The 25,223-nt window shown below is 35.0% G+C and overlaps 1 long non-coding RNA gene and 2 pseudogenes across 2 annotated transcripts; 1 reads left to right on the top strand and 2 right to left on the bottom strand.

The window, feature by feature from the left end:
* Positions 1–4,919: 4,919 nt before the first annotated feature.
* LOC143590290 (trans-resveratrol di-O-methyltransferase pseudogene) lies at positions 4,920–8,605 on the bottom strand (annotated as a pseudogene). Its single transcript, XR_013145452.1, has 2 exons — positions 7,704–8,605; positions 4,920–5,225 (listed from the first exon to the last, which is right to left on the bottom strand). The product of XR_013145452.1 is annotated as a trans-resveratrol di-O-methyltransferase pseudogene (transcript).
* A 6,115-nt stretch (positions 8,606–14,720) lies between these two features.
* On the bottom strand, positions 14,721–15,939 carry LOC143590283 (uncharacterized). The gene is made up of 3 exons (XR_013145451.1): positions 15,586–15,939; positions 14,842–14,984; positions 14,721–14,792 (listed from the first exon to the last, which is right to left on the bottom strand). It is a non-coding gene; the product is annotated as an uncharacterized LOC143590283 (long non-coding RNA).
* Positions 15,940–22,716: 6,777 nt separating this feature from the next.
* Positions 22,717–24,894, top strand: LOC143590289 (basic peroxidase pseudogene; annotated as a pseudogene).
* The last annotated feature ends 329 nt before the right edge of the window (positions 24,895–25,223 follow it).

Genomic DNA, 25,223 nt, shown 5'->3' with positions numbered 1-25,223 from the left:
CGTGCAATGGTCACACCTAGTAAATAGTCATGTGGCCATTTTCTACCATTTTGCCACACTTATTGGAGAGGCTTCTTGATGGCCAGCAACTAATGCTCGTACCCTTTAGCCACACTTATAACCACATAAGACCACTAAAAACTGTATGTGGCCATATCATACCTACAATGCCGCGACCTTTGGTCATACATGACCTGAACCAAATGTGTGTGGCTAAAGGCCTACGACCACACTTTTTTCCTGTGACCAAAGGTTATTTTTCATGTAGTGAAATGCTCGATTTGGTGTTCTATGCTTACATGCTCATGTGTTTATGTGTTTACCACTTTTGGTTGGTTGATCTACAAATCCTAGACTATTATAGCAAGTATCGTTAATGTATGCTTATTAACGATAACTATAAATCCTAGACTATTTGGCATCCCCTTATAGCAATGTTTCGCTAACGTATACCTGTTAGCGACCTTACTTTTATCCAAATTATTGCTATTATATATTGTTTCATATACAAGATTGTGGCTTTTATTATTATATACATATGTGCTCAAAACTATGAATTGTTCACCAACCTTTGTGTTAATAAACTTTATTTTATGAAATGTTACATGTTTGCATTTAGGTTGATTATGGAGTTGCAGGAAAACGTCATCAAGACCTTTAGGATATTATCAAAACGAACAATTTATGATTTGCTATATTTTGTTATATTTGTCTCATGAATATTGTTATGTGACATTTGATGTTGTGAAATGAAATGAGTTTGTTAAATATTGTCGCTTTAAATAGTGTCATGTGCTTATGGGCAATCGTTACATCCCGGCATGTTCCGCCGCCATGGTCGGGGTGTGACACATAATGCCTGGGGTGGGGCTTTATGACTACACCCTGTTTTTGTATAAAGCCATAACTCTGACTATGCGTCACATGACGCATAATGCATGGGGCACGGACTTTATGACTACTCATGGTCTTATTATTACTATTAGTTCTTTTTTCTACACATGTCCGTGCATAACCGTCATCAACCTATATTCCAAGAGACCCATGTGTATTTTTATGTGTGTCGTACAAAACTTCAATGTCCATGTAGGTCGATCTACGCAAAAGTTCTTTTATGTACAAGTGAATAAGACTTCCGTGTTGTAGAGTATCAAGAGAGGTTATTTCATACTTGCTCGAGTACTCATCATGCGAGTCCAGAGGTTGCCCGTAAGCTAATTGACAAGTCGCTAATGTGCACTTCTGCAATGTCATGAAACTTTTTAACCGTCTAGCATCGTATCCTGTTTGAAAATATTCAAAATTTGTCCCCAGTCACCAACTATTTTTATTAATTGTTAGTTCTCGAGAGATACAAAACGCCTTATCACCATATATATAGGGGATTAATTTGAGCAAAATAATGGCGCAAGCGACGTTCTGCACTTCTTCATGATCTCTAAGTACAAGACCTCTTGACGGTACTACCTAGCTTGTGTATATTTATGGGCATTTTTTGCAAAAAAAAAAAAACAAAAAAAACGGTCATATAAATTGTGAAGCTGATTAATGCAAGCACACATATTATTATTACAACACATGATTTGTTTTGACAACATAAACTGTGAAAACATACAAACAAGCTCATAACTGCATAACATTTATTTTGTGTAGAAATTAGTTATCCATCTTAACTAAGAGCATTCTCATTCCATCCATTAAAACACCCCCTATCTTTAAATTTTAAAAAAATATTTCAATTCCTCACTTCATCCAATCCCCTATTCATATACCCTATCTCTAATTTATAAAAATATGCTACAGTAACTCTTTATTTATAAAAAGCTACTGTATCCCTCCCTATCTCAACTCCTGGACTTTCACCCGCCAATTTCATCATCTCCCGCCCATCTTCCTTTCCCTCTTACTCTGAAGTAGGTTAATCTACTTTCTCCTTTTTTGCCTCTTTCCCTATGAAACAAATCGGTGGCAAAACCTAAATCAAAGAAATCTTTGTTCATCGACAAAAGCTACAGCAGGTACTCTCCATCTCTCAGTTTCAATATGTTTATTGTAGGATTAAAACTATTAGTATGATTTGGAGGTGTTCTTACAAATATGCCGGCATGATAAGAGATGTTAATTAGGGTTTGTAGATGTTCTGGTTCCATGTTCTTGGATAGTAATTTGGGTTTATTGGTGTTTGTTGATGGATTGTAATTTGGTTCATGATTAGGGTTTAGGGTTTGTAGATGCTTAGAGTTGTATACAAAAAGCGATTTTAGTTTTGATCATTTTATTTGTTTTTATGTTGAAGTTGATAATTTGAAGGTTTGAATTTGTTACTATATGAGTTGGGATTGGTAACCAGCACTAGGTGGGACCATGTCAATGATCCAACAACTTGAATATCATCCATCAATTGTTTGATGATTACATTGTAACCAAACATTTCGATTCGATCTTTAATTTTATGAATGATCCCCTGCTTTCATACAACCTCTGTTTCAGTAGAGATGAATGGTTAATTGGTTGACCAATCAATGAATGGTTAATTGGTTAACTGGAAATCACTTCCAGTTATGAAGGTGTGGAAGGGTAGTTTGGGAATTTATTAACAAATTAAGTTCCTTGCTTGTTTGATGGATAAAGATTTTGGGTTTGATGATATGTTTTGTTGGTGATTTTGAGGGATGGCATTTTTTTAAAATAAAGTGCTGTGAACTTTTTAAAAAAAAAAGGTTTGGTTTACTTTTTATGGGCTGTTGAGTGCTGAAATGCCAAATTTGGCTTTCTGATCTAATGCAAATCTACTGATTTGCCCTCACGGAACATACATAATTGTTTACTATTTGAGCTTGTAGTAATTTGGTATTTATAATAGATAAGAGAACACATTCATTTATTGTTTTATGTTATGTGTTTGGATTGATATGAGAGTAAAAAAAAGCAAGGTTGATTATATATACATGCATGCATATGATCAATAAAATGCCGTATTTCTTTATCAATCATAATATAATGATCTTTGTATCATATTTTAGTTTTGAGCATGGATTCACAAGATCAAGGTTTATCCTACACCAACCTTCTTTGTGGGAATTCTATTGTGAGTCTTGACGACTCTCCACCCTTACCCACAAATCCAAACAGTGTTAAGAAATCAAAAAGGGGAGTGAACTTCACCGCTAAAGAAGACGAGCTAGTCGTTGCTGCATGGCTTAATCATAGCCTTGATTCCATTCAAGGAACGGATCAGAAATACTCTCAATTGTGGGAAAATATCTATTTGTACTTCGAGCAACATAAAGAAACCACAAACGAAAGGTCAATCAAGTCTTTATCAAATCGATGGTCTAGCATTCAAAAGGCCACTAATACTTTTTGTTCGTGCCTAGATCAAGTTGAACGATTAATTATAAGTGGCATAACCGATCATGATAAGGTAAAATTCCACACTCTAATTTGTTTTGTGAGTATTTTATAATGTTGGGTTAATCTTGACGGGTCGGGGTAAAAGTTGGGTCATGAAATTAAATTAAGTTTGCTTTTAATGGGTAAGTTAAGTGTCAATAAAGCAAAGTGAGTCCGAACCAACATAAAAATACTTATTTTGTTTATCTAACATGTATTTTATTTGTTTAAATGCAAGTTTGAAAAGGCAAAGTTTATGTACCATAAACAAGAAGAATGCAACTTCGCGTTTGAGCATTGTTGGAACCTATTAAAGGACCAACCTAAGTGGATTTTACGAGACGCGAAGGGCGAGTCAAAGAAAAAGAGGATGACGGTCCCATCCCAGAACCCAACCACAACCCTATCAGAGAGGCTGGAAATGCAATTGAACATGAAGTTATCGAATTGGATCGACCACTGGGTAGGAAAGCTGCAAAACGATCACGAAAAGTTGAAGGTGAGCAAACCGAGGAAATCAAACAACTCAGAAAGATGAAGTATACACTTTTAGAGGAGTCACATGCTCAAGAGAAAGAGTTTTATCGCCTTCAGGCCGAGAAGATGGCGTATGATAGACTTGCTGAAGAAGAAAGGATGAGATTGAAGGCAGAAAAATTGAGAATTGAAGCTGAGAAAGCGAAGCTTGCAAAGAATGAATCCGATCAACGGATTATGATGTTGGACGTGAGTGTTATGACAGAACTCCAACGACTATATTTTGAGGAACTTCAAAGAGAAATCATAATGAGACGCAATCGTGATTGAGATAATCAACTTTAAAGGCCGAACAATAGTGCATATATATTAGTGCTACAAGAAATCGTATTCCCCTTTTTGGTGTTACATGGAAGTCTTATTGCATAAGAACAGATTTTTTTTTGGCATTGTCTAACCTTATACTTTTATATTTTTTGGGTTTCATGAATTCAAAGCCTTCTGGCCTTGTGGATGCTGGACTTATTTTGTTTTTAATTAAAGTTTGTTGAAATGTTGTTTTGTTTGAAATCAATGTGCTTTAGGTTGCAATTTAATGTGTGTGTTTTGTTTCGGAATCGATATTTTTGGTACCGGTACAGTACCAAGCTCATCCCTAAATGGAACTCAGTTGAAGCGTTGTTCAATGAAGTGCTATTTTGGATGAAGTTAATTGGGACCTACGAAGAAATTTAAACGCATATCGATTATAATGTTTGGTTTAATATACTATATGAGTTCGAGCCGACTTTAGGCTTGCATAACGTTTAACGCAATTTTTCTGAAGGTTATTAGAATTATTTTAGACGAAAAGTATAATAGGACAAAATAGAGGCATATTTTAAAAAAGTTGTGATAAATAGAAAGAGAAAAAATAATAAAAAAAGAATGTAGAGATAAATATAGAGGTTAGGATGTGTGGTGTTTTTTAAAATGAGAGGCATATTTTAAAAAGTAGTGAATTTTTGTTAAATTATGAGGTTAAAGATGGTGGATGGGATAAGAATGCTCTAAGGGTAAACTTCGATAACAGACCTTAACCTCAAAACTGGATATATTTTATAATCGGTAAAGCAAGCATCATGGAAGAGCTTTGCCCAATCTTTTTCGCTCCTCTGGCTTCCCTTCGCCATGGTTAACATAAACATGTCATAGAAAAGCTGAGTCTCAAGTGTTTTGTTGCCCATCTCTTCATCCTTATTCACCACCATTTCTTTGATGATCACTTTTCCACCATTTTCTTTTGTTGGAATCGCCTCTTTGCTTCGCTTCAATATCTCTATGCATTCTTCATCATTCCAGTTATGTAATACCCACTGTTTTTGTAACATCCCGAAATTTCAAGATAATATTAATTATATTACTTAATAATAGAGAGAAAGTTTACCCGGGTTATCAGGAAATAAATAAAAGAATAGGAGTTGGTATGGGTCGGGCTAGTGTCGGGTTATGGACGTTGGTTATGGATTTGGATTAATTGAGATGTGTTAAATGAGAATGGGATTTCAGGGATATAAATACCCCCAAAATCCCAAAATATCTTCATTTTCACCAAACTCCCTAACACACACACCACACACTAACTTCGCCGTAACCGGGCCGAGCCAAGGGAAGAATCGGGCATGGTCCAAGAGAAAGAGATTAGAGTGCTAGCAGGTTAACGAGATCCAACAAGCTCAAAGGTATGATTCTTGATCTTGGAAGTTTAAAGATCCGAGCTTTTAGTGTATAAACGACCCAAAAATGGTCGGGAAGTGTAGTGGGTGGTATTGAACCTTAACAAGGGTGTTAAAATCGCCCGAAATGTTGATCAGAAACCGAAACAGCGGACATCTGGGCAACTTCGCCTTCATCTGGGCAACTTCGCCTTCAAGCGATGAACTTCGCCTGCAAGCTAAGTTCGCCTGATGAACTTCGCCTGCAAGCTAAGTTCGCCTGATGACAAGTTCGCCTGAGGTTTAAGTTCGCCTGATGATAAGTTCGCCTGAGGTTTAACTTCGCCTAAAGCTAAGTTCGCCTGAGGTTTAACTTCGCCTAAAGCTAAGTTCGCCTGAGGTTTAACTTCGCCTGAAGCCAAGTTCGCCCGAGGGTTAACTTCGCCTAAAGCCAAGTTTGATTAGAAAATAAATTATCAAGCGATAAGTTAAAGTAAGCTAATACTAGGCCACCAGATTAGATCAGGCGAGTATTGATACGTGTAACTTGTACAGTCAGCCGAGCTCAGATAGAGAAGGGATTTACAGCTATCAGAAAAAGAAGCAGAATTCAGGTGAGTTTCTAGCCCCTTTCTCTGTGACGTTTTTCGGGGCTGTGTGCATACTCAATATGTTTGTTAATACACTTATCCTAAGAGATAAGTGTATGCCTTATATGGATAATGTGAAATATATGAATGATTGCTTGATGGTACGTGAACGATCTTCGGATATTGCACGTACTGTCAGGTTGCAGCGCTAAGAATAAGGTAAGTATGTTATGTATGTTTATGTGTATGAACATGATAGAGATAGTAGAAGAAAGAAATGATAACGTATGGTTGTATGGTTACGAAGAGGGTACCGAGCCCTAGTAATACTCGAGGAATGTAGGGCGTAATGCTTTTTATAACGTAAGATATGAAAGTAAGATAATACAAAAGAAAGTAAGAAAGTATGAACGAAAGGATATAATTTTATGTGTATGCCGTGTATGGTATATGTGATCGATACGAATGAAAGCTTGTCGGTACGTGAACGATCTTCGGATATTGCACGTATCGTCAAGGGAAGTGATTAGCTCTTTACATGGATATTAAATAATAACGTATAGATAGTGTTCCTTTTATGGAAGGTATAGTGTTCCTTTTATGGAAGGTATAGTGTTGTTCCTTTTATGGATAGTAAAGTGTTCCTTCTATGGATAGTATAGTGTTGGAAATTATATATGGTAGGGTAATGGTAATGGTTCTTTTAATAGATATTACGTGACGATCCTCCTATGGATATTTATACAAGGTTAAGGTAGTAATATGTGTCTTCGGATACGGGAAGTAATATATGGGAATAGATTGTATGTTGCCTGATTAACTAGAACTCACTCAGCGTAGCTGACTTTTAGTATGCACGCAGGTGAGCCGATTACAGAGCTAGCAAGAGGATGACGCATGGCATGGATTGAACGGCTGGCATCTGAAGAAAGAAGTAAAGATGTTTTAAATATAAAGTTTTGTGTTATGGTATCAAAGAAAAGATTTAATGTTTTGTAACAAATGATTGATGTTTTATATTCCGCGAAAAGTTTTAATAAACTCTGAATTGAAGGACTGTGTTTATGAGTAAATCCGACGCTAAAATAGGGCTACCGGGTTCGGGGCCTTACAGTTTTTTTCATGTATTAATTCAAAAGAAAAAATACAACATCAGTTATGTGGCCCCTAATTCATTAGTATGTTGCTCGTGCTTCGTTTATTTATGTCTTTCGTTTATTTAGTTGTTGGGTCAGTCTACGGTTTGTTTGTGTACTTTGTTTGAAGATTTTTCCAAGCTTGGTTGTAAAGAGTTAACACTATTATCACGTTAGTTTGGTCACATTCATGTTTGGATGATTTGTTCTTGTTATCATACTTGTGTTTGCGTGATTGCGTATATGGTGTCCAAGCAAAACTTGGTTAATCAGAGACAGATTCACTATCAGAGGGCCAACAAGTTGTTATCTCTATAAAATAAAAAGAATCTCCAATGGAACATGCATGCATTCATGACACATGATTAATGATTTTAAGGTAACAAAAGAGAATTAGGTGTAGAAAGGAATACCTTGAACAAAACTGCTTGAGCTTTTGGAATGGCCTCAAACATGTCTCCCCCAACAAAGCTGAAGTTCTCACTTCCTACCAAACCATTAAAAACTTCTGGAAGATCAAAATTTACGTAACGAAGATTCGGAAAAGCTTCAGCAATGCATTTTCCAAAAGTCCCAGTTCCACCTCCAATATCAGCAACTGAATCTAGCCCTTCAAAGATACCTTTACAGTGTTTAAGAATGACACTTGCAACAAGCCTTCCATCGCTGGCCATCGCTTCGTTGAAGGACTGATAAATCTTTGGATCTTCGGCTGCTAGTTCATATGTCATCTTCCCATGGGTAGTTTGAAAAAGGGTTGATATCATTGTCATAGCAGAGCCATTTGCTCATGTTTTGCCATGGATCCATCATTACCGGGTCCAAAAAGACCATGAAAAGGGTCGTAATATTTAATGGATCGTCCTTTAGAAGTAATCGAGAAGCAGGAGTAAGTGAATAGCCATCTCTTTCCTCACCATCAACGGCGGGTAAACTTTGTAAAGCAAAGAAACCAGCATGGACAAGGATGCGCATCAATCGATACACATATTGAGATCTCTCCTTGTTGATGGGGAGTGCATCAACCAACTCCGAGAGCAACATTGGTGAACCATGGCGATTTATGATATCAGGTATATCTAGCTCAACTGCACATTTGAGTACATGAACTTTATAAAGCTATAAGCATGGTTCAATATGTGAGCTTGAGAATCAAGCAAGGCACTAGATTGCTCATCAATTTGCAATGCCATCTCTCTATTCTTATAATGTGTGATAATAGTGATGGACAGATTGATTGATGTGGTGTAACCTTTAGAGAACCTGCCTATATATAGGAAAAATTTGTGAGGTGATTGAGTTGGATTTGATAACTAATTTATTAGCTTAGTATGTGTAATATGTTGAATTCACTTAATTTTTTATCGAGAGTACTAGAAAGTCAAGTGATTGTGTGGAGTGGCTTGAAAAGGGAAATATAATCTGCTTACTATTATGTAAATTCTTGATATGTGGATATATTATTCATTTATTTGTGTACAAATTTGACATTTGGCAAGACCTTTCCATACCGAATATTGGAAATACCAAGAATTCATCCATACCCTTATTATCCGGGTACCCTTGAAACGCCTACAGGTGTAGGCGTTTTGAACGCGAATTGTGGCGGTAGCGTTCAAACAAGCTTCATCATTGAACGTGAATTGTGGGTGGCTCAATGAAGGAAAACTGGGATCTTTGTGATCTCTAGTTTGAATCCGAGGGCGCGCGGGTTTTACCACCTGTGGTTTTTCGGGCTGGTGGGTTTCCCCGAAACAGAAGATAACTTGGAGGAGCTTAAGGGTTCCGTACAGCTAGGTTGGGCCAGCTGGTGGTGGCATTTTACCATTGGGTCACCCAATACAAATTACCTAGACATTCTATGTTAGTTGGCCGTTAAAAACAAAGCATTTTTTTTATTTAAATTCACATTTAATTTTAGCTATCTATGGGTAATAGATTAAAACTATTTTAGTAATTGGGTTATAATATTGTCAGGAAATTAAAAGTAAAATATTGATTCTCAAACAAATATAAATATAAAAGTTAACCAAGTAAAAAATAGGCAAGAACAATTTTTTTTCTAGTGTCGGTTAGTTTGTTCCTTCCATGTCCACTTTATTCCTATAGACAAGTATCTATGGTAACCAGTAGATGTGGTCTAAAATTGGATGATGATGAGTATAGTTGTGATAAAACAATAAATGTTGTACATAAATAAATTTTCTCAAATTTATAAATTTGAGAATTTAAACTTCTTATTGTTTGTACTATATATTTAATTTCTTTTTTATCTTTAACTTTGTTTCTTTATATTAAATAACAGCCCTTATTTACTTTTATCATTTTACAAATCACGTGTAATACATGTACAGATTCTAAAAGTAGTTTATTTATATTCCTATACATAGGAACTGGCTTTGCCTTTGAGTGTGATAGTTGGATAGTTTGATAGTTTAATTATTAGTTTAATGAAGTTGAATTTTCCAGGCCACCATAGGCAAATATTTTTCTTCGAAGTGTACTTAAAAGTCATACAGACGCGACGCTGTATCTCAATTTCTTCTCGTAATAATAAATTGTTTGATGTAATAATAAATTATTTGATCGATCTTGTGTCATGAGTAGGTGGTTCTGGAATATTAAGGAACATGTACGAGCCGAAAAAAGCCCGTAGGCCATAGAGGATTATAAACTAATTTTTATAAATGATAATTAACGTTAAAGCAATAAAGATAACAAAACCTTCGTGTTAGTTTTGAGGTTTTAATATTTTATATAGAGATCTTAATAGGTTTTTTAGTTTTATATTTTAAAAAATATATATATATTATGTAACAACAAAAACAAGTTACTATTCGTTGTGACAAACTTTTAATTAAAAATATTGATTAAAAAAATAAAAGATGATAAGATAAAATATATACAAAAATAAAACTTTCCATATAAAAAACTTATTGGATTTTACCTTTCTACCCCTCCATTTAAATAAAAAGGAAAAATAATAGGAAATTTTTTATTGGTTGAAACCACTTCTCTCATTTCTTGCAATAATTTGATTTCTTTCTTGAACTTAAATTACCTATATTGGTTCAGGAGAGAAGTAAAATTATTGCGAGAAATACAAGAAGTGAATAATAACAATTGATTATCTTTGATCTATGTCCTACATCTAAGATGACAGTCTTGTAAATATTAATAGCTTTTATTACATGCTTTTAAGGGAAAAGGGGTATTTTCGTATTTTATGTGTAAGCTAAATTAAGAACATATATGTTATCATATCTCATTCCATATTTTATGCCTCGTAATTATTTTCTCAGCCATATCAAAAGTCAATCAATCATCTAGAGAATTTTAATACAATAGTCTTCTTTCGTTTTGAGATTATTTCATCCACACAATTTAAATGTGAGATCTTCGAAGGTTGTCACTTGATTATTGGTTGAACGATTTGTGATTTTTTTTCTAGCTTTTATTCTTCTAAAGCAAACTGTACATTCATACCTACATTTAGATTCTTTTTATAAAAATACATCCTTAAGGTTAATTATTTGGGGGAATAATAGGGCTTTTCTAAATAACTTTGACATTTATGTAGAGATTTTAATACTTGTGTAGAATACATTGATATAGGCTACACAACATATGTATATACCAATTATATTATATAGGATATATAAGTTATGTATATGTATCAATTATTACTGATTGTGGAGAGCAAACGCTAGTGGTATAGGCATAGATTAATATACTATGTGTTAATTGCTAATAGTGTGTATGAAATACTATATGTGTAGGATGAATACTTTATTGTGTAGGTATTGTATATGACACTCCGAATGAACTCTTTTTATTTATGTAGGATGAATACTTTGTTGTGTAGGTATGTATATGAAACTCTAATGAGCTATTTGTATATGTGTAGGACACTTATGTGTGTAGGCACTAACTATGAATTTGTCTATGCATGATTTTTTTTATGTGTAGGAAAGCTTATTTGTTGTGTAGGATGTTGTTTTTAAAATAATGATGTTTGTTTAATTTGTTGGATGTGTATGTTGTTATGTAGGACCGATGTGATGTTTAAGTATATGAAGAATGTCATGTTTGTTGTGGAGGACATATATGTAGAATTTATGTCGAACAATTTTATGTCGTTCAAGTATTTATGTCACTTGAATAATGTGATGTGTTTTGTCATTTGGAATAATCCATTTTTTTGTTATGGATTTATAATCTGCTATAATTGGTGATAAATAATAAAATTTTACGACCTATTGAATAAGTAAACCAAAAAGGAATTTTTGAGATGTATATAACAAGATATGAAAAAGATCTTCTAGGATTTCATCAAAATGATTTTTGATAGACATAAATTTTGAAATAAATAACATGGATTGTTAAAAAAAATACTGATTTGTTGTTTCTAGTTACTAACTTTTAGTTAGTGTTAATTTCCAAATATAGAACTAAAATACTTGACTAATATACCCTTAAATAAATCAGAAAATTAAAAGAAAAAACCTGATTGGTCTAAATCATTTCTCGCATTTCTTGCAATAATATCATTTCTCTCTTGAACTTAAACATATATATATATATATATATATATATATATATATAGAAAAGGGTTCAAATAAAAATAAATAGTTTCCTAAGAATGGTAAGAACCAATAGATTTTTGACATGTGTCATTACAACCTATGTTTAAAGAATGATTCTAGGAAACTATGTCGGTTTTTAGTAATTTTAAATCTCAACCATTGATTAACATGAACCAATGGCTATGATTTATTCTTAGTCTTTCTATGAAACTACTTCCTTTTAGTATAACCCTCCCATATATATATATAAATATATATATATATATATAAATTTAGTAGGGGTGTGCAGAATTAGGGACCGGACTGAAAAAACCCGAAGAACCGGCAAAAAAAATCCGATACCGGACCGACCCGAATTTTATACATACGGTTTCGGTCGTTAATTTCTGTTCGGGTCGGGTTCGGGTGTCAGACCCTGAAGACCCTTACAAACCCGAATAACCGATAGATGAAAAAAAATAGTTCGCAATAAACTAAATTAGCATGTGTGTAGCTGCTTCTAATTGAATGCAATACAATTCAATCTTCTAATAAACTGCCACAGTTAATCTGCCATCGCTTCGATTCTCCTGGATTTTGGTTCTCCATCTCCACTCTATTAAATTGCTACTAGTTAATGGAGATATTTGATCGAACATCTGGAGGGCATACTGAATCAAACTGTAAATTAAGTGTATATCGATGAATGAAGCACCAAAAATGAACAATTATATCATACTCTTCAATATAATATGATGATTCATGGACCTAACTGAACATATACTTCGAATTCACAATGAAATTGCAAATCATCAAGAAGAAAATTGCAATAAAAACATGGAAAATTACCCATTTGATTGTGGATTACTCTATTAATCGTTCAGAAGATGCGTTTGAAACGCATCCACGTCAATTTATGCGGTTCAGACCATATTATTTTCTGCAATTCAGATCTACAGGTGCGAAAATTTCCAGTCTCGGTTCAATTGCAAAAAACCGACGAACCGACCATTGCTAGGACCGAACCCGATTGTCCCTTAGAGGTCCAATTTTCGGTCTACATAATCCACACATGTCAGTTATCGGGTCGGGTTTCTCTCGGTTCGGGTCAGTTTTAGGCCGAGTCCTTGTAATTATATTACTTGTGCAATGTGCATACCTTATATTCCATCATCTACCTTTTTTCCCAATAATTTACATGTATTTGTGTATTTATGATTTTATATCCATAAATCAGGGCACCTTCCTTTTTGTTCTCTATATTTACAGCGGGAACAAAACATCATTCATTCTGAAGGTACCATACACAAACAGAGTAAATTGTCTGAGTAACTCCTAACAAAAGCACAAACATAACAGACTTTCCAGTTTTCAGATTGGTACGTAGCCTCGCCTCAGTGCCAACCATGCCCACAAATATCAATATCATATGCATACTAAAAGTCATAATCGCTAAGAAAGTTCTAGCGTTTAAACAGTCTAGCATTCATAAGAGTTATTAAATAAATTAATTAGTGACACATACGCGCTACATAAAGTACAACATTTGTAACATGCCATACCTACATAATAAGTCAAAAGAGTTTAGTTGCCTAGATCTACCCATATTTCATACGATGTTGTGATAACACCCCCCCCCCCCCCCCCGGAATGATTGTCATCATTTAACATTACAAAATTGTAAAATTTCCGACAAAACCACAAAATCATTCACCTTCATCGTCATGGTTACATATACTCCAAAGGGCAAACATTGGCCTATGTGGGGCATAGTAGATCTAAACCTACATTGACTTATAACAATATTCATTAAACGTACATTCGTTTAGAAAAACATACAGTAGCCTCTCATACTAGTGTGCACACCACTCAAAAACATGTAGAAAGAGACTAGAACTCACCTAGTCCATTGAGCTTGTAGTCCTAACAATATCATTTATACTAATGAAAACAACTTGACTATACATGCATGGTTCACATAGAAAATTATCACTTAAAACATTCAAGAGTAATTACCTTTCATCTAGGTTATCGCTAAGCTAAGTAATCGCCTAACATAATTTATCGCTAAACTAACTTATCGCTAAGCATAAGTTATCACTAAACTAAGTAATTGCCTAAGACGTATTTGCGACACCAAAAACTCTTAATATATCAATATATATTTAAACAAAAAAAATCACATATAATATAACTAAAAACACAAAAAAGAAACCACAAAAATATGTATGAAGAATGGAGTTCTACACAACAAAAAATAAATACCAAAAAATTTTACTTCATGTGTGGCTTGAAATTGCATGACTTTTCAAAATTCCAAAGAAAACTTTACAACAACCAAGACACCAAGATCATAATAATTGGTCAACTGCTAAAATGATTTTCATAAAAATAAAATAAAACTAATAATATATTTAAAAAAATCTTTGACACCAAACTTAATTATATATAGCATAATGGCCGCCATACATCACCCACTTGTGATTTATTTATTTAATTGATCTAATTAAAATTATCAGGTCGTAAAATATTAACCAATTATATGAACTAGTTTTATACCCGTTCAGTGGACGGGTGATTAATGAAACAATGACACAAGTATTTTTTTTCTTTACATTCCAAACAAAAAAGTGTTGTTGAAAAAACAGAGCCAAAATATGTGAAATGTTTCATAAAAGAGTTCATATTTACGTAGACATCATAACATTAATTACAACAAATACCAATAACAATGCTATAGATGTGACTGAAGAAAGAGGTTGCCCCTGTAAAGCTTCGTCCGCCATAGCCAATTCGTTTACAATCATAAAATAACCCTGTATTGTTTACAATTAAAATAAACACATATATAGAGGAACATGGTGTAAAAATGAAAGAGGTATGGCCTAATAAAACTGGTTATTTACACTCCAGACCACCCATTGTTTCCATCTCTGCCTAGTTCCATCTTAAGTAAGAAAAAATTAACTTAATTTAAGATAAATACCTTACGACCAGCACCTAAGGGAAGAATCCACTTCAACAGCTCGTGCATAAAGAGAGTAATAAGTGAACTGAAATGAATCCCAGCTACAATGCTGTTTGTGTGACCATATTTTGTCAAAACTCGTAGTAGTCCAACTTTCTCCGCTGCAAAATCACACTTAACATTTCAATTCCAAACTCAAACTGAATCGATCTCTAATGTTTATAATTAACCTTAATACAATTTCGTCCGAAACGTACCCAGAAAGTGTGCCACATTTTAGACGTTACAGAACCGTCCGGCGAAGAAATCAACACATTGCCTGAAAGTTGCAGATTGACTAGTTCTCCGGTATACTTTATTGGAGCAATTGTTTGTATGGAGGAGCCTGGTTTGACGGCGCATTATTTTCCTTCAATGATGATATGTAACTAATGGATCATAAAAATTGATTAGATCTGATCCGTTCTGGATCAAGACCTGACCCCATTGACAAACTTAAATTAGTTAAATAGCTAGACAAGTTCAAAAGTATGACTGGCACACTTGCCCAAGAAGTAAATCTGGCAAATACATATAGATCAGGTAAAAACTCTGAGCAATTAAAAAAAAAGAGACCTTAATATTCAAAGTTAAGCAACACTAAAAAATAAGGGTGCTATGAAACACCAAATGGACCTGGTGAACAGTAAGAACTTTTTTTTTCTAATTACCCTAACTCATAACCGCCTCAAAATAAGGCTCCTAAGACACAAGTAATGTTACCAATGTAAGTTGTAGGGGACTTGTGAGCCTTCATTAAGAACCAACTTGAACCTCGTTTTTGCCATTAAAGTATAACATTTAACCATGTATTGTTGGCTTCACACTAAGAACCAAATTTGCTACTGAAATCCTGCATTTTCTAATTTAACTTGACTGTTCAGATCATAAGCCAACTAAAAAAAATTAAGTAAATTTAAACTTTTACTAAATACTAATAATAAAGAAACTTTTAAAATACCTAATCACCATAATTTTTTTGTAAAAGCTTACCGGTAACATAAGCTTCATTAACAGTTTGCTGTAACTCTTTAAGCTCTGGCCCTTTGTATTAAGGTAGGGGAGAAATCTGAAACCTGAAGCGATAAAAAAAAGGGGAAGGTTAAATATCACTAAATGAATAAAAAAACCAAATGAGCAAATCTTTAGTTTTCTTAATACCTCAAGCAAGGGTTAACATATAGCAGGCTTCAACAATTTGATGATAGCTAATTAGTAACTTTAACTTGGCCTGTGAAGCCTTCAAAATTGATATCTTTTCCATTTTTGTCTTCAATTCAGCAAGATAAAATGAGACCTGCTCAATTCCCACAACAAAACCTTACATATATCAATTCAAACTCCTCTTCCTAACACTATATATATATAACTAAGAATAAAACATCACGTAAAGAAGAAAAATATAAACAATTACCAGGATATAATTGAGATTAAAATATCTAATCGACTCCCATATCTTTTCTAGAAGCCTAGGGCTTCGTTTCCTATGAATAAAAAGTAAATAGTACCTCAATTTCAGGCATCACAGTTACATAAACATCTAGAATATTGAACAAACCATCAAGGGCTCACCTGTCATGGAGACTCCATTAGCAAAATTAAGTAGCTTCAATGAGGAATGATGTTAACAGCAACAATGAAGGAGGCCATTGGCGATGGGGATGAAAGATGTTTGAATCGGCAAAATATGTTTGAATCGGCAAAATATAAATATTTTGGTGATTGTAACTGCTCCGATGAAGGAGGATCGTGGGGACAGAGAACGGAGGATGGTAACCGCTGGTAACCTCTCCTTCTAGAAGCAATTTACTGACTTTAAACGGTCAAGATCTTATTTCAACTTGATCCAACCGTGATGATTCAACATAATAGCAGTTATGTGCACCGGGAACAATATATTATATAATTATGTGAAAGCGTTGACTAGTTGCATGCATCATGCATGGGATAGTTGATAGAAGACCGAAAGGTATAAGTTTAAACGACAAAAAAAAGAATTATTCGAAAAACGTCAACTGTTGTTGCCACGAGCATATACTTTTCTTCCTGTTTCCGTACATTATGTCCTATATAAAGCAATTCGTACTAACTGTATTGTCAAAAACAAAGGCTAAAGCTTTTAATTTTCTCTTTAATCATATGGGTTAACCTAATCATATGGGTCTATACCCTTTTATAAAATCTCATGTTTCTTAATCATAAAGAAACACTAGTTTTTTGATCAAGGTCTAGGCTATACCCCTAGTTAGGGTCTAAGCCTTTGAAATAATAATATTTTATTTAGACAGAACCCTTACCTTGTTTGGCTTATTATTTTCTAGATTCTCGGGCAGCACCACCCTGTGCCACGTGGCGGACACGTGTCATTTTCTAAGACATGATCTGCCACGTTTTGGCACATGGCCTACCACGTTTCGCGACGTATGCCATGTGTCACCTCCGGGTGACACGTGTTGTTGAGTCATCGAGGACCATCGCGTATCGCGATGGCCTCTTTGGCTATGCCCATCGCGTATCGCGATGGGTCAATAAATCAGGATTTTTATTTTTAAACCCTTTTAGTTTCACTAACATGCCATTTTTAGATTGGAATTTTGGGGATGTTACATCCTCCCCACCTTGGAATGAATCTCGTCCTTGAGATTCGTGGTGAGTGATTTCTTGCTTATCGATTTACGATCAGTCTCTTTCTAATCTGCTGCTTGAGCTTAACTTGAACCGTTTGCATGGTTTGCAATTTATGATTTGTTGTTAACTTATATCTTTGGGTGATGTATTCAGTCAATAATTCAGAATATCATAAGTAATTGTAAATTGCTAAGCACAATGGCCAGTTGTGTTTAACTATTTACCTTACCTTTGTAATCTAAATATTTACTGATGTTAACAAGATTGCTTCTTGGATTCGGTCTATCGAATCCTTTTAACTTATTCGCCTTGATACCTTTCAAGATATTCATACTTAAGTAATAATATTCCTTTACTTCTTGATCTTGACGTATTCATTCCGTTTATTTCTATCAATTATACTCTTGAACTTTAAATGTTCGGATAACTGATTTTTCTTGAGTAGACATGTTCTTATGTCTTAGTTTAATTTATTCCTTTCATCTTTCTTTTTTCTTTAGATGATAGTTTCTTGTAATTCAAAAATTTTACTATCTCTTTTCCTTTGCGTGTAAGCATTCTCGTGTAAGACACGATCTATATGCTAATATCTTTCTTTATATACATTAGGGATTTAAATACCCTTATACGATTATAAAATTTCTCATTTTATAACGAGGTTACAAGCAGTTTACAAGACTTAATTAAACTATTAGTTATTTATAATACCTTTGGATCTTGAACATTCAGTTGGTATACTCTTGTCTACTTCTATTCTTGGTTGGATGCATCTTGTATGGTTAACATATTAGCTTTTCCTTTCTTATCACCACTTTCATTAGCGTTGTTTGTCTTGAAGTGTCCGTTTTCTCCACAGCTAAAACATACAACTGTTTTCCTTTTGCAATCGTCTTCCGAATGACCGAGTTTCTTGCAAAAGTTGCATGTGATTAATGGAGTATTTTAGGGGGAATTGGTTGGTCTTAAACATTTCCCATGATGTCTCTTGCCACGGTTTTGGCAGATTGGTCTTGTATATTTAAAAGACCCTTCCTCCTTTTCTTTGCCTTTCTTTGTTTTCTTTTCCTCAATTTCTTCTCTCTTTTCTTTGTTATTCTTATACTCTTCTTGATTTCTGATAAGACCATTCATAAGATAACCGGCTAATTCCATGGCTGAATCAGGGGTTTGAGGCGAATGAGATCTTACCATGTCTCTAATTTCCCGAGGTAAACCCCAAATGTAGCGGGTTACTTTGTTGGATTCGGGTATTACCAAGTGTGGTACCAATCTACAATACTCATGGAATTTAGTATTGTATTCCTTGAGATTAGTGCCTTTCACCTTGAGGTTCAAAAACTTAGTTTGAATAAGATCAAGTTCATGCATGGGAGAGAACTTTCGTAACACCAGTTCTTTGAATTCTTCCCACTTCAATTGGTACACAGTTTCTCTACCCTTTGACATGATCAGGGTATTCCACCATTCCAAAGCTTCACCTCTAAAGTAGTGAGAGGAGTATTGAATCTTTTCGATCTCGGTACATTTGCTGATGATAACAATGGACTCGATTTCTTCAAGCAATCGTACAGCTGATATGGCACCTTTATTGCCATAGAATTCCTTTGGTCCAAATTCCTTGAAGTTCTTGAAAGTACAGCCTTGAATTACTAATTGTTTCTTGAATTTATGATTGAATTTACTCTCAGCGTTGGAGCTATGAACACTTTCTTCATAATGAGAATGTTTCTTATACGGATGAGTTCTCGATGATTTATTTGAATGTTCTATTTTATTTTTGTGTGACCCTTCTTTCATTGCATCGACGAAAGGAGTCATTGCGTTATGAATCATTTCTTGAATTTGAACAAGATACTGTGCAGGAATCTCCTGTTCAGGTTTTGACATGTCCTTGTTGCTTCTATGAGTTGAAGCTTCATCATTATTCTCTTGATTGTTTGAGTTTGACATTCTGTAAACAGAATAGATTTTAGTATGAACGAAATTCTTTGTTTGTATACTAATGATTGAATGTTTATAACGGATGTGTGACATTATAATTTCAAAAGATTGATTTGTTTATGAAATGTTTAATTAAATACTTCGTATTTTGAGGGAATTTCTTTCTAATCTTTCTTGAGATTGTTCGTCTCGTAATGACACAATCTAATTGTTTTTTCTTTGTTTTGAATAATCGTTTGAAACGATAATTATATTATTTCCAAGTATTTTAATGACGAAAGTCGCTGGGGTTCTTGAGAGGCATCGATATTTTCTTGTTGCATATTCTTGAAATAGTTAGTACATACCTTGTGTACAAATAGACCTCTAAAATTTCTATAATTCTTATTTCTAGGTCATGTTTCATTTAATCTTTGCTAGTTACTTCACGTAGTGTCGTCTTGAGTTTAGTCATCTTTTAGACTTTGTCCACCTGGACCTTCCTTTATTTGTTAGCTATTACTCTCTTACTTCCAGATGTACTTGGAAGAATTATCTTGAGAGTTTGTGTAATCTTTCTTGACATAATTCTTTTTAAAAGATACATTACTAATTTCGAGGAAATTTAAATATATCTTTTATTTATGTTATTACAAGATTACACAGTAATTATTATACTTGCATGTGTTTACAACTCCTAAAATTCTTATTTCTTCCATCGAATAATTAGCTTCTTGATCTTCTCGTCCTTCTTAACGTTTTCTCCTTTCTCATTTTCTTTTCGTACTTCCTTAATATCCATTTCTTCATTGAACACTTCTTCTGGATAAGTCATTGCTTCCTTTCCTTTTGACACCATTGGTTTCTTGGATCTACTTGATACGTCTTCATACGTATTCTGATTTGGAATAATCAGGGCTAGCGGGATGTTTGAATCACACGAATCTGAATCTTCCTCCATTGCTGTTTGGTATGAACTTTCATCACTAGATATAGGAATTGGGAGAAAAGATGTTCCATATAGCCTTTCCCTTTTTCGGATCGAAGCTGAACAGATTCTTCGCTAGATTGACGATTGCACATCTGTATGAGGTTATTTTAGGGATAGGAGCGTGTTTTCCTATCTTATCCGTACTTGTCATATTTTATTGGTATTAAATTTTCAATTATTTCTTTGATATCTTTACTTGGATACTTATGATTATTATAAACTTATTTCTTATCGAAGCCTAGGTATGATTAAATACCTAATTCGCTAAGATCGATGGCTCTGATACCAACCTGTCACACTCTCACTTAGGGCCTATGCGTGTGACCAATAGTTGGTACCTATTTTGAAAATATATCAGAGTTTTAGCGGAAGTCTTTAGTTTATAATAAAATATTAATTTATGTTTTGAAACATTAGTTTATTTGTAAAATATAATAAAATATTTGATTGAGTATAAAGCTTCTCGAGTAATAGATATTCGAGGATTTAGTTTATAAACCTTACTTTGATTTTATAAACTTGGTTTAAATAATATTTTCAATATTTTAATAAGTTAAAAACGCATCCATCTCTACCTTGTGAGCATCTATCCTCTTGGATGGCTATAATTCTTTGCTACCTGTGCTTACTTTATTTGCTGTGACATTGGGGGAAAAATACGTCAGTGATATGCTGGTGAATCGTTGACTCTAAAAACATATTATAAATCTTTCTTTGACTGACAAGATAGTTTTCATGAAACACCCTCAGCAGAAACGTCTCTTATTTCTGGGATTTGTACCACTTGCCACACATACACAATTACGGTTCTCCGGGAACTGACGCCCATTGGGAACTGATGCCCATTTGAGAACTTTTATTATGATCTCTAGTCTGCGGCCACGTAGCCTTGACTGATAGACTAGATTGATTATGTTTGGATCCAGACACATGTGTACTCGGTCTGAGTTGCTTTTATTTTCTATCTTGTATAAAATAGGGATCACGTAATCCATAAATCTTTATTTGACTGTTTTTGTTTTAAGATAAACAACCCGTTTACCTTGACTGAAAAAGGTTTAACGTATTCACCTGTGACTGTCTGTTCTGAATGATGTGGTGATCTCGTTTGAAAACCTTTGTGAATGAATGAATGATTGATTGATTGATCGACCTATAATAAAATAGGTTTATATAAATACCCGTATCGTCTCTTAAACCGGCTATAGACCTTTAGTCTAGTTTTGATAGCTTAAACCTTGATTGATCATTTGTTTGTATAAAATACTTTGGACATGAATCCTTTCTCTTTATTTGCTAATCATGTGCCATGTTTCTTCTTCAAGAGGAAATGTTTATGATATGTTTCTTCTTCAAGAAGAAACGTCATTGGTCTATACCCTTTTATAAAATCTCATGTTTCTTAATCATAAAAAAACACTAGTTTTTTGATCATGGTCTAGGCTATACCCCTAGCTAGGGTCTAAGCCTTTGAAATAATAATATTTTATTTGGGCAGAACCCTTACCTTGTTTGGCTTATTATTTTTTAGATTCTCGGGCAGGACTTCGACGCTTGCACGTACTTTGAGAATCTTGATCAACAACTCCTCAGCACGCAAATCGAGTCAACGTTCGGGAGTCGTCGGGTCGTGCACGTACTTCGTGGCAGAATGTCGGGTCGGCACGGTTTAATTGATCGTTACGCGTTACGAGGTCGGTACGCAAAACAAGGTGCGCCGGTTGTCGGGATTGTCGGCACGAACTTCGAGGTGTCGTCGGTATATGGTGCGGATTACGAGGTTATTACTTGTCGTGTCGCGGCACGAAAACCGAGGTTAAATATATTGAGAGAAAGTATTTCTAGAGAGAGAGTGAAATGGTGTGGATGAAATGAGCCATGAGAGGTCTGTTTATAGCTGAAATTTGGTCCCATCGCGGTACGCGATGGAACCTTTCTTTTTGGTCATCGCGTACCGCGATGACACGCGTTATTCTGAGAGTGTCACGTGGCGAGTGCCACGTGGCGACACGTGACACTCTCAGAATAACGCGTGTCATCGCGGTACGACACGTGGCGGACACGTGTCACCGTCTTAACCACCCTGTGCCACGTGTTGCCACGTGGCGGACACGTGTCATTTTCTAAGACACGCTCTGCCACGTGTTGAGCCACGTGTCGCGACGTATGCCATGTGTCACCTCCGGGTGACACGTGTTATTGAGTCATCGAGGACCATCGCGTATCGCGATGGCCTCTTTGGCTATGCCCATCGCGTATCGCGATGGGTCAATAAATCAGGATTATTATTTTTAAACCCCTTTAGTTTTACTAACATGTCATTTTTGGATTGGAATTTTGGGGATGTTACAGAAACTATATTGGTTCATACGCTAATATTACTTCTTTCATTGAACTATATGCCGTGCAAAGCTCAGTTGTCTACTACCTTTTATGATAACACATGCCCTAATGCACTCTCAACCATTCAAAGTTCCATTAGTGGTGCCGTGTCAAGTAATGATCGCAATGCAGCCTTGCTCATTCGCCTTCATTTTCACGACTGTTTCGTTCAAGGTTGTGATGCATCCCAAGCTAATACTGGTGTGTCGGGCTATGATATTATTGATGACGCCAAAGCTGCTGTTGTGGGTGTATGTCCTGGAGTAGTTTCGTGTGCAGACATACTGGCTGTTGCAGCTCGTGATGCTTCCGTATCGGTAATACCTTCAAAACTATATGAGTTACATACATGTTTGAAAAAGCTATAACTATTTCATGGGAAAATGACCAAAATGTACATTTTAACTGTCAAAATCAAGAAAATGTTCAGTTGACCATCTTATTTTCAAAATGTCCACTCGTAAAATTCATCGTGTTTATTGGCTTTTAATCACTACTAGACAAGATTTTTAACCAACCATATTTTTCCACGTACTTGTCCAAAAAATCTCATCTGAATCTAAAAAAAAAAATCTTGTTGAAAGCAAGAAAAACTTCATTGAAAAAAAAACTATTAACCTGACAATTTTACAACGTGTGGCAAAATCTTGTTGGTTGAAAATCCTGATTGCTCTTACTGGACCTTTTCCTATTATTTTACTGGTAAATTAAAGTTTTGTATGATTACAATATGTAGGTTGGGGTCCGTCATGGTCAGTAAAACTTGGAAGAAGAGATTCTCCCGATTTCAGTTCGACAACTACTGATCTTCCAAGAGCTAATATGGATCTAACTCAACTCATCGATAACTTTGGTCGAAAGAATCTCAGCCCAAGAGACATGGTTGCTTTATTAGGTTATTAGATCCACTATTATTTTCTTCCTAGCTTATCTAGGCTTCATATATTATTTACTTCTTCATCGAATGATCAAACATGTACAATGTTTTATGTCCTTCAGGGTCTCACACAATTGGACAGGCATGATGCGTTACTTTTAGGGCAAGGATATACAACAATGCCTCAGACATAGGTGCTACTTTCGCAAGCAACCTTAGAAGCAACTGCCCAGCAGACTCACCAAATTAATGGCAACGGAAACTTGGAACCACTTGATTTAGTGACACCAAATTCATTTGACAACAACTACTACAGGAACCTACGAGACAGGAGAGGCCTTCTTGCCTCAGGTTCTCTTTAGTGGAGACTCGACTGATAGCATCGTGACTGAGTACATCGACAATCCTTCAGCATTTGATTCTGATTTTGCTGCTGCCATGGTTAGGATGAGTGAAACTGAAACCCTTACTGGCAGTAGTGGCCTGATAAGGAAGCGTTGCACCGCTTCTAGTTAATAAGGAACATGAGATGTAATGGTAATAATATATGGATATTACAACCCGCGATAATCACTGGTAGCACATTATACCAACATGTATTATGGTAGCTTTCATTATTTTTCTGATTACAAACAATAAAATTATCATTCACGTATAATGGATTTCGATCGTCATTTTGAAATTATTTCTTCCAGTAGTTCTTTAACTGTAACTACAACTTCACATTGATGAATTTCATGTTGTGCTTGTCCTTTGGGCAAGCTTACAAAGTCACATCTATCTAATTCCTATATTTGTGGTCCCAGTTACTTTGATCTATTACATTGCGTTGTTTGAGATCTTGCTACTGTGTTTATCATCCGTTGGACATAGATACTAATTTATGCTTCGTCAAAATGGTCTAACGACATTTTAATACCAAAATTAAACAAGTTCAAACTGACTTTTTTTCTTTTTAGTTTGGGGGTGGGGGAGGGGGATGGGAGATTTTATTTCAAACTAGTAGCATTTACCAAAAGAAAGTGGGTTTTAGGTGAATGACAAGAATGTTAATAGATAATAGGTGTTCCCCTATCCGAGATAAAGATCTTATTTAATGGCACGCCAAGTCAGCAGTGACGTGTAAGTTAGAGATGGCTGGATCCTCATCTGAGATGGCTGGATCCAAGATTTCTCACTTGCGCCATTTGCAAACTCGATTAGATTCAATTTCCAATTCGATTGGATTATTTTCAATACTCAATTCGATCCATTTATATCTCGATTATATCCAATCCAACTCGATTCGATCCGTTTCAAACTCGATCCACTTGTACTTGGAACAACTTAACAGAAGCTGCTGCTAGAAGACTGTTTGATTTACATTTTACTTGAACAATGATGACTGATCCTGAGATGTTGATAACATACCAACAAGCCTCCAAAGGATGCTTAACTGGAATAGTAACTTTGAAGAATTCAAGTGGAGATTCAAGAGCTATATAAGAATCAATGACTTTGCTCTTCTTTGGTAAATTGAAAACGGTCCTCCCCTACCCACTACTATAAATGCCACAATCTATG

This window comes from Bidens hawaiensis, unplaced genomic scaffold, assembly GCF_021521415.1.
Source record: "Bidens hawaiensis isolate Kalapana, Puna unplaced genomic scaffold, B.hawaiensis_p1.1 tig00038378_1, whole genome shotgun sequence".
NCBI classification, from domain to species: Eukaryota; Viridiplantae; Streptophyta; class Magnoliopsida; order Asterales; family Asteraceae; genus Bidens; species Bidens hawaiensis.
Note: the sequence above shows the minus strand (reverse complement) of the source record. Positions and strands in the feature narration are given on the sequence as shown.